Below are 11,615 nucleotides of genomic sequence, written 5' to 3'. Positions count from 1 at the left end.
CTGCCTCTGTCTCTGTCTGTCTCTGTGTCTCCCACCCAGAATTTATTTTGGTACCTTTCCCTCTTTGATTAATCCATTCAGTCAAGACTATTTCCAACACAAATTCTGCCTCTGCTCTTTTCCAACCTGAGTTTCCTTATTTCCAAATTCTTGAAGGAAAGAGGTAGGGGTAGAACTTAGTGTCATACCTGGACCACCTTCATCTTCTATAATGTCCCATACTACTAAGTCAAGCCACTTTCAGATTTATGACTCGTGTTGGTACACAGAAGCAGATGGAAGGTTTTCAAGCTCCTTTACAGCTTTTTGAGAATCTCTACATTTCCACCTGTAATGCTAAAGATACTCCAATATCTTTATTTGTGACATTGATCTGATCAGTCCCTGCATTTTGAATGTGCATTAAACCAATACGGAGAAATGAAATAAACACTGATGTAAACCTACAGATGATAATTACCTGCTCCCTTGCTAATCCTTTAGATAAAGGTCATAGATAAAATCACTAGTGATATACTTTTGTATAATAATCTGGGTAAAAGAGCTTAGGTTGAATTTTTTAAAAAATTCATCTTGTGAAATCTTAACTGTTGAAATAAATCAGCATGGTGTTATATAGCTTATCCCTCTCTATATATCTGCAGTAAATGTTTTCAGGATTAGAGAAGCTAGACACACAAGCATGTTCACATGCTCAGTGGTGAGAAGGACTAAAAATATAAGTTTTTAAAACAAAAATGCCAAATGTAAGCATTTCTTTATGAAATTTAAACACCACTTTCATATCTCTAAATCATAAAATTATACTCTTTCAAATTTCTATGTTTTTATAGTTTACTTTCAAATTTAGTGTTTCATTTGATCTTTATCACAAAGATAGTTTAGTATCCCTATTCACAGAGAATTAAATAGATATTCACAGAGATTCAGGAATTTACCAAAAATGATTCAGCTAGCAGGTAGCAGACTCAAACTGAAGACTAAAACCAGAACCCATGGAAACTGAATCAAAATCTAGAGCAATTTTCAATATACCAATAACCGTGTCATTTGCCTCCCTCCGTCAGAAAGAAAAGTTGGAAAACGATGTATAAATGTTCACAGGCAGGAAAAAAAAGACAATTTCTCATTCTTCTTCTCACCCCTGTTTCAAATATATAATGCTAAAATTCATTCTAATGTTATATTCTCCTAATCATGACATAACCATCAGTGAACCGTCACTGTAATAGTATTAAAGTAAAAATAAAACATTACAGTGGTAATATTACACTAGGGCCAATGTTACCAGCAGAATAAAAATCCCAAATAGACAAGAAACAAGAACATCTACAGAAAAAAAAACATGTTCTGAGCTCAGTTCTGTATTTTTAAAGTTGGCTGAGAGTCACAATGAGACTTACTCTTCACAAGCAATAGGTCTTATTACTGTATCTGTTCCTTCAGACCTAGGCTTGAAGTATCAAAAGTAAATAAGGGTCTTGTACTTTTCATGCAGCTTCCACAAATCTCCCCCAAAGGCTGCTGGTAATGACTTCTTGTCAAAAGGAATGGAGGAAACATTTTTTCAGTTCCTCTGGAAGTAGTTCTACATTGATTTCAGAGACGTGGTCATGCACCTGGCCACCTTGGCAAGTGAATGCGCAGTGCCCTCCAGCTCTCTGAGGCAAACCGGAAACCTCAATGACAGCAGCAGCTCAAGCACTTTCTTGTATCCTGCAGATTTTCTAGTGCTACAATTGCAGTAATAGAATTGATTTCATTGTCACAGATTTGGTGCGTTATGCTCAAATGATACACGCAAAAAAAAGTGTCACTTATATCTTAACTTTAATTTGTGTAAAGACATATGTATTTTTTAAATTTTTTATTGGAATATCATTGATTCACACTGTTGTGTTATTTTCAGATGTGCAACAAAGTGCATCAGTTATACGTATAAATATACCTACTCTTTTATAGATTCTTTTCCCATATAGGTCCTTATAGAGTACTGAGTAGAGTTCCCTGTGCTATACAGTAGGCCCTTATTCGTTATCTGTTTTATATATAGTAGTGTGTATATGTCGATCCATTTGCAGCTACATGGATGGACCTAGAGATTGTCATACTGAGTGAAGTAAGTCAGAGAGAGACAAATATCATATGATATCACTTATATGTGGAATCTAAAAAAATGATACAAATGAACTTATTTACTAAATTCAGGTTTTCTGAATATACGTATCTCAATTCAGGTTTTCTGTTGTCAATTTGTTTTCTTGGCAAAGTCATTCTTCGACTATAGAAAATTTTCATTCCAACAATCTACGATACAAATGAAATCATTTTAGATCTTCTGAAGGTTTCATTTAATTGGTTAAGAATGGATTTGTGCAAACCTAGATCCAGATTCTGGTCACCTCACTGATTTGTTATTTGAGTTTAGGAGCATTACTTCATATCTCTAGGTCCCAGCATCCTCACTGGCAAAATAAAAATGATAACACCCATTTTGTAGATTGATTAAAATACATAATCCATATACACCACTTACAGTGTCAGGCGTATAGTAAATACCCAGTAAATATTTGCTATTATCTTAAGTTAGTTTTATTTTTGATAAAAATCTCAAGTACATTTCAGCAATTATGATTTATAAGAGAATCTTATCTCCCCTGCACATTTTTTTTGTTTCTATTGTTTCTTGATTTGTTCTGTTTTCTTAACATACGTATTTCAGACAGGTAATTTCCACTTAAGTTGCTTTGACGTGAAAAGAACTATTAAAATAATAAATAAACATTAATTTGCCATACAGTTGTAACCTTTAGGGTTAAAATAAATGTGGGAGGCTCAAAATATTAGTGTCTTTGCAGTGAGATAAATAATTCATAATTGTCAGTATAAAAATAAACCTTTTGAAACATCATAAAATAACACCTCTAACATCAACAGTAAGTTTCTTTCCTCTAACTGCATCTTCCCTGTGAAACATCTGATTTTCAGTTAAGATGATTATTGTTCATTGGGTAGCTAAAATATTCTCCTCATCTAGGCTATCATCACTTCCGAATGAGCTTTTAGAATAACTAGTGATTCTCGGGAATCTTCCAAGATAATTTGTCACCCATCCTGAGAAAACAGACAGTGGAGTCCAGAACTAGTGCTTTGTGCAGGTGTCAGCCTTCCTGTGAACTATGGGCTGGAGTGGCTGTAGGACCAGCTCTGAATTATTGTCCTATGTCATAGTTACAGAGAGAAAGATTCTTCTCATGGCCTAGACATGCATGTCCAATGTGATAGCCAATAGCCACATGTTTCTATTCAAATTTGTTTCCATTAATTTAAATTAAATAAAATTTTAAATACGCTTCCTCAGTTGCACTAACTACATTTCAACACTGACTATTCTTGCTCTTACGTTTGTTCGTATAATTTCCTTCTCAAACTGGTCTTGATTACATATTTGTTGCATTGTTATTTGTAACTTTATGAAAGTATGTTAATGAATGCTATTTCCACTTGTGAAAGAATGGCAGAAATATGCTTAATATATGGATTGATGCGATCCAGAGGGAAATATTTGGTTATTTTATTCATATTTTATATCATGTTGACAGTGAAACTTTTTCTCACCCCTACTCTATATTTGGATATACTGCGGCTCCTCAAAACTCCTCCACTGAGTGAATTTCATTTTGTTTGGAAATAACTTAAGACAGCATCACTACATTAAACTACCTATTTAAAATTTCTACATTAAACTACACTACATTAAACTACCTATTTAAAATTTCATTAAACTACCTATTTAAAACTGTTTCCCTGAAATATCCCTGTTATAGGTTCATAAGATTTCATTTACAATGCTTAATATTAATATCTTGTCCTTTCCATATCTCTTATTATTATAGTTATCAAGAGAATCTATGGGCTGTAAGACTTTAGAGAATAGTACATTTTATACATGCCAAGCAAATGTCCCTCCCTAAATTCTGATGATAAAAGGCATCCTAGAGGAAGGGTTACATTAAATGTTCAGATGCTACTCTGCTTGGCAAAGAGAGCCAGCTGTTTATACTTGGTGGCATACTGCAACAGAATTATCTCATTTGCAAATGTTGGGATATAGAGATACAGATAAATGTTAGCACGATAAACCAGCAAATGTAGAATGAGTTGTATTCTTAGTATTTGGAGGAAGACTTCATATTTCATATTTGTGCATATGGAGCTTTGAAAACTTATTCGTAAACATGCCATCTGAGCAACATGGCATATAAGGCATTTTGAATACGGCCAAAGCTGTATTAAGATACATCCTTACATAACGTTATACAAACAAGTACTTTAACATTCCACTTGTATAAAACGTTAATGAGAAAGGTGTTTAGCAGTAGTAACAGAAGTGTGCCTGATGTGTTTTCACAATAAAATGAGTATTTTCTGCCAATCAAGTGTCATAGATAAAGATAATATTACTCTCCCTTAGACACAAAAGGTCCCCAATCAGTATGTAAGGACACATTAGGATTTCTTTTGTAAGTTCACTTGGTTCACATATTCACATCTTAGCTTTCACAAAATAATAAGTTTGGCATTCAAAAGGAAAAAGTATTCATAAGACATTTATTTATGGGTCTAAAAACAGATGTCAGGGATTCAAAGGATTAGGTGATAACCAATTTTTAAAATACTAGATTCTATTTTAGCCCAAACAATTTTTTCTACTTGGGAGAAGAAAACCCTTCATTCACAGTAAAAAAAAAAAAAAAACTGTTATTTTTCTTTGATTGGAGAGAAATTTATCCTTCACTACTAATAGCTAAACAAGTTAAATTTGTTCTTTTCCCTTTAGTGGAAGAGAACCCATACCCAATCTGTTAATTCATTCTTCTCCCTGCAGCTAGAGTGCTCTTTTAAAAATACAAATCTAATCACATGGAATTCTTAATTAAACACTACAATGGCTTCCATTGTCCATAAGAAAAACAACCAAACCTTTAACCTTTAACGTGGTCTACAAAGTACTGCTTGATTGATCTTTTCTGCCTCTAAACCTGCATGACACTGCCACGGGGTCCCACAGGGCACCTAGTATACACAGGCACTACATGAATATTGAATGAATGGATAAACAAACAGTGCAACTTTTTCTTTTTCTCAGACAAAAAGCATCCAGAGACAAGAGATGGATGAGTTGCGTACCATTACCAGAGCACTCTATGTAAAATAAGAACCCCTTCATCAGCTTATTCTCTATCTCCTTATCCTGCTTCATTTTTTACAGCATAAATAATACCTGATATATATTCATTTATGCACATAAACTCCATAATGGCAAAGATGTTGTCTGGTTTGGCCACTGCTATACCCTCTAATGATTTTTAAAGAATTGGAGATCTAGTGGGTATGTGATAAATTTCTGTTAAATTAATGACTGCAGGAAAATTCTGCTCCTTAAGCGCTCACTTGGGTTATCAGTTACATGGTCAGAAAGTTTTTCCAAGGCCCCCTTGCCTTCAGCCATCATCCTCCTCCCCATCTACCATTCTCCTCTTCAAGTTACCTTCTGAGAGACTCGTGTATTTATTCACTGAAAAGATCCTTTTGTTCTCTCCCCACCTTAAAAAATTCCATTGGCACTCCTTGCTTCATGAAAAAGTTCAAACTGCTTAGCACAGCTGCAGGATGCAGCCCTTGCTGACATCACCAACATGAGCTCCCAACTTCAGCCCACATGTTGCTTGTTACAGCTAGGCTGATCATCTCTCAGTTCTTCTGTGTGTCTTTGCATAAACTGGTTCCTCTGGCTAGGACACTCTTCCCCCTGCATAAATTCTTAATTTTCCTGCAGGTGCATGCTTTAGAAGTAACTTCCTCTGGGAAGGCTTTTCCAGACCTCAAACGCTAGGGGAGGTACCCCTGCTTTGCCTGCCTCTAGTGCTTTCGACTTTCCACATTGCATTGTACTTACCCTCCCATAATTTGATTGCTTACTTGTCTGTATTTCCCCTAGATGGCAAGACCCTTTGATGGCGGAGGTGATCGTTGTTCACACCTGGTGGCTGTGCTAGAAATAGTATTTGCTGAATGAGGACCTGGAGGAAAATAGCTCATAATTCTAAGTCAGCTTCAAATCTCAGGCAGTTACCTTTTAGATTGAGACTGGATATGTTTTGCCCATAGGACCTAAAAACAAAATACTGGAGATGTTATAAGGGCTTACAGATTACCACAAAGAGAGAGAGAGTCATAGTTGATCACCTAATTGACCTGTATTGACCAACGTGTAAAGAAGTTCAGCTTAATTGGAAGACAAACTGGCACTGTCCAGAAAGGAATTGAGCTTTTCCCCAGTAAATTTCTTAAGAAGGCCAACTCTCTCTTATCCTGAAACCACACACACCTGACTCTCTGCAGAATATTCCATCCAAATTCGATATCACTTTTCTTACACCTATGAAAGTGCAAAAGCTGCAATGAGAAGCAAGCAAATATAGGGCAACTCCAGAAAAATATAGTATAAGAACCTGTAGCAGTAATTTACTGATTAGTCTTTGATTTTCTAGGTAGTATTTTCTTTGAGATCAGCTCTTAGATTTCACCATAACTCCCATTATATTGACATGTAATATTGTTTCTAAGATTGCAACGTTATATTGTTACACATGTCAGAATGGGTAAGAATAGAATACTAGCACAGCAAAATCCCTTCTTAAGCTGCACAAAACAAAGCTAAATTCTACCTCCCCTTTTAAGATGATTTAGACAAGCTGACGTGGCATTGAGAGAAGCTGCGTACATTTTCTCTAGCACAGCAGCAATGGGAAGACAATCTCCTCCTCTAATCTGACGATAACAATTTATTATCATAAATCAAGAACTGCCTTAGGAAGCAGCTGGAAATGTTGAATAATTACTGAGAGAACGAATGCTTTAGCATCAACTGAGCCAAAACTCAAATATCCATTATGAGATAGATGTATATAAGTTTCCAGGTAGATACAATCTGATATAATTCTCTAACACGTTTTTAGTTTTGGGAGAGTTCCTTGCCTCTCTTAACCTCAATTTCCTCATGAAAATGAGGATAATAATGTCTGCCTCATTGGTTTATTGTGTAAGTTCAATTAGGTAGGAAACATAAGCACTTAGCACATAATTGGCACACAGTAGCTCAGCAATAATTGGTTGATATGCTATATAGGTATTTTTTAACGGTTTCCCAGTCAAGCATGCTAATCTCATTAAAAAATGGTCCTTGATTTTCTTCCCCCTTTGGTCTTAGCTGTATGAAAAGGGTGGAGAGGAGAGTGCAGTAAGGAAGGAATCAGAGCATGTGGCATAAGGGTGGAAGAATAATGGGGAGCCCAGAATGACTTTTCTACATTCAAGATCTCTGACCAAACGGGCGTGAAAAAGTGAATGTCTTCCTTTAAGAAAGTGACTATAGAATGAGGAACGTTTTAAATAACTAATTTTCCAGGATTTAAGCCAACAGACTATATGAAGGGCTTGCTGTACTTGAAATGTGTCAATTTCTGTGAGTTATAAGCACAGAGAACAGAGAATCAGCTCTATTTGGCTAACAAGTATCTCCTAGAATTTGTAATGAAGATTAAATTAGATAATATGTAATGGTTCTATAGAACTAGTTTCCAAAGATGGTGCCCCAATGAACCATTCCGCCTGTTAGTCATGCCCTCATGTAGTCCCCTCCCCTTGACGGTAAGCTGACTGTGACTCACTCTTGACAACAGAATGCAGAGAAGGTGATTCTATGGTCATTATGAGCAGAGGTTAGGTCAGAAGAAGCCTTGCAGCTTCAGACTTAGCCTCTTGGAACACTCACTCTTGGAATTCTTCCTCTCAGAAAACTAAACCAGTGCAGTGAAGTCCAAGCCAAATGAAGAGGCCAATGAAGGTACTCAAGTTGAAATCCCCAGCTGAGTTTTAAGCCAATAGCCAGCATAAACCACCAGTCTTGTGAATGAGCAATCTTGGAAGCCCAACACAGCTGAGCATTACTTTGACTGCAGCTCCAACCAGCATTCGACTGTAACTGCGTGAGATGTATCAAGTAAGAACTGCCCAGCTGAGCCCCAAACAAGTCAGAGAACCATGTACAATAATAATAAATTACTGTTTAAGCATCCTGAGTTTTGGGGTCTTTTTTTTTTTAATGCAGCAAAAAGATAACAGGAACAGATGCCTATCAAAGCTCTTGACATAGAGTATAGGTATAAATAAAATAAGTTTGGTTGGTTCAAGCAGAGATTTATTAGAGTTTTTAATTTTGAATCAAATGCTATCCAATGATGTCAAAAGCTTGGTATAGATTAGTGATATAGTATTACAGCAAACCAAGATGAATAATGCATTTTAACTTCTCTAAAATTAAGATGCATCTTATAATCAATGAGATTGTACAACTGACATCGTTTTTGTTTTTTGTTTTTTCTTTCTTAGAAATACTGAAAAATGCACCGTATAGTTGATGGCATCTTACATACAAAATACCATATATTGGATCAATAGCCTAAAAGATTCCCATTTGGGTCAACATCCTCAGAATTTCCTGGAGAGTCATTTTTAGTAAGTTTCTTGGTCTGTGTTAAATCAGCAGAATATCTTGGCGTAGGATCCAGGCATTTGCATCTAAAGAAGCTTTCCAGGTGATCCTTTTGTGTAACAATACCTGAAAAACATGGATCCAGGTAGCAAAATCTTCGCACTAGTTTAGAAAACTAGATGACCAGACCCCAATTATTTTAGCTCCCCAATGATATATGCACATTAAGTTAATTGGCAGTTGACTTTTGACATCTGTAAGGTAGTGAATTGAGTGATTCAGTGAAGAGACATAAAAATACTCCTACAGTTTCTTTTGAAAACTCCATAAAGTATAATTTCCATTATATTGCTCAATGAGATGCTCATTTTAGCAATTATAATAATGACCTCCTTCTTCTTGCTACATAGTTTTTATCTGTTATTGTTGTTTTAGTTATTCAGTTGTCTTTATGACATCAATTCTAAGCTATCTCAAATATGTATGTTGCATTAAATTTCAACATTGCCTTCAATTTTAAAAGATTTAGATAATTATAATTACCAATGTCATATTTTAATTAATTACATTCCCTGGAGAGAATGTGAAAATAATTCTTAAATCGAGATAAACAATACTCTAAAATTTGGTATAAAACTGCACAAATATGATTTCTCAGTATTTAAATTTTTCTTTCATGTTTGAATTGCACAGGGAAGCATACTTGTTTTGCAAACATGAAACAGTTTACCTCCAGCCATATTTGCCTATCGCTTAGCTCTTTAACTCTCCCTAGAAATGCAAAAATTGTTGAGTCAATTGTGAAATTAAATTTGACATTTCACACCCTGATAGTCATGTAGCTAGTTATCTGTGGCTTCTTTTTGTACTCTAAAGTGCAGCTTGGAGGCAAATTCACTATGAAGATGCCATAGCCTTCAGCAAATTTGGTAGTCAAAACTTCCATTTGGTTGAATTATTAAAACCACTGAAATAGCTTTATAGAATTGCAGTCATCTCTTTCCATTTCATGCAAAATTTGTTTTCCAAAATTTTATTTTTGGGATGGTTTGCTTAAATTCTAACTTTGAGAACATGGGGACAAAAATATTTGTTAATAAAATTGTCAAGTGAATGCTGCTTCATACGGTGGCAGAAAAGGAGAGCAGATTGCATAACAATCAGCTCTACCTTGTGGCACTGTACACAGAACTGCATTTTGTATAGCAATTCAAATTCAATAGTTACTCAACAAATGTTTATTCAGTAAGCTCTGTAAATAGAATAAAATTCTATGTAGGTATGAATATGCTGCAATAGAAAGAATCCGCTCATGGTAATATTTTAGAAGTTGAATTTGCAATTTTATTTTTAATTGGAACCACTTTCAATTAAGAAACAAAGGAAGAAAGTTCACATTAGAAAAACAGATATATCCAGGGATCAAAGTTCATTTGAACTACACACTAAAGTATACCCAGAATATTTGTGATTTTTGTACAAGAATTAACATGTTAGGGGCTTCCCTGGTGGCGCAGTGGTTGAGAATCTGCCTGCCAATGCAGGGGACACGGGTTCGAGCCCTGGTCTGGGAAGATCCCACATGCCGAGGAGCAACTAAGCCCGTGAGCCACAATTACTGAGCCTGCGCGTCTGGAGCCTGTGCTCCACAACAAGAGAGGCCGCGATAGTGAGAGGCCTGCGCACCGCGATGAAGAGTGGCCCCCGCTTGTCGCAACTAGAGAAAGTCCTCGCACAGAGACGAAGACCCAACACAGCCATAAATAAATAAATAAAATTAAAAAAAAAAAAAAAGAATTAACATGTTATTTATTACAAATATCCACTGTCTTTTCCTGACTCTGAATTTGAATGCTACTGTTCTTCCAAAAGCTATTATTTTTAAGCAGTAGATGACAGTTGAAATTCTCCTATTCATCTGACTTGAGGTAAAATAAACTTTTTTTGCATTATTTCACATTGTATGCAAGATTATCTACTAAACTAATGCCATTCCAAATCAAAGGAATTTCCTTTGATGATGACCAACATTAACTGCTAACTATTTGAACTGTCATAGCCCAAGGAAAATATATCTCCAGGATTACTGAGCCAGGGCAATAAAAATGCTCCATAAAATTGGGATAAGTGACTAACAATATCTGATAAAAGAGCATTTCAATCCTTTGAATCATAAAATATCAACAGGACAACTGTTGGAACAACTAAGTAACTCTTCCCATCATAAAACAATACGTTCATCAATTATCTTCTGCATTTCTGCAGTTTTATTATTTTTCCTTCCTCTGGTAGAAGTAGTGGATGCACTACTGGTAGCAAAGGTAGTGGTTGTACTGACAGTTATAATAACAGTAGTCAGAACTACCACTTACTGAGCATTTACTATATCCTCAGCATTAGCTTAAGTGCATTATTCCATCTAAGAGGTTATGAAAATTGCTTAAGTTTCTGTAGCTATTAAATGAGAGAGAGAGGGGGGTGATGAACTCACAGTTTGACTCTGAAATTTTCACCTTTACCAAAATAAGCCCTATGCAAGTGTTATGGCTTTGCCTATAAACTTAGTTTTAAGAAACTTCACCAAAAAGACCATGAGTTTTATGAAAATTTAATATATTCTGTCTTACACAGAATGTTTATGATATATAATTATTTTGTCAATAATTTTAAGTGATCCATAGCTGTGTATGATAGTATTCCCCCCATTTTACCCAATATTTTTAGTGTTCAGTTCTCAGTATTGTCAGGCCACTGCAGGAATTATAGGCCTAGATGAAAACTAAAGGGCAGAGTCCACTGAACTAGGAAGAGAATGAGACACAGTCAAGTGAAGGAGGAATACAGGTGTCAGAATCAGGTTTCCAAGAAAGAGACTACTTTATCTAGGGAAATAGTCTGAAATGTAAGTATTCACATTTTAGGACCTCAGATTCTCAGCCAATTTACCAGACAAACTTTACAGATATCTGTAAATAGCAGCTGTCTCAATTTGACCAAAGTAAATAAATCACAGTAAATAACCAAAGTAAATAAACCAAAGCAGATAAATGTGGTCCAC

This window comes from Eschrichtius robustus, chromosome 4 (assembly GCF_028021215.1).
Source record: "Eschrichtius robustus isolate mEscRob2 chromosome 4, mEscRob2.pri, whole genome shotgun sequence".
NCBI classification, from domain to species: Eukaryota; Metazoa; Chordata; class Mammalia; order Artiodactyla; family Eschrichtiidae; genus Eschrichtius; species Eschrichtius robustus.
The sequence above is the reverse complement of the archived record's forward strand: the minus strand, read 5'-3'. Positions refer to the sequence as shown.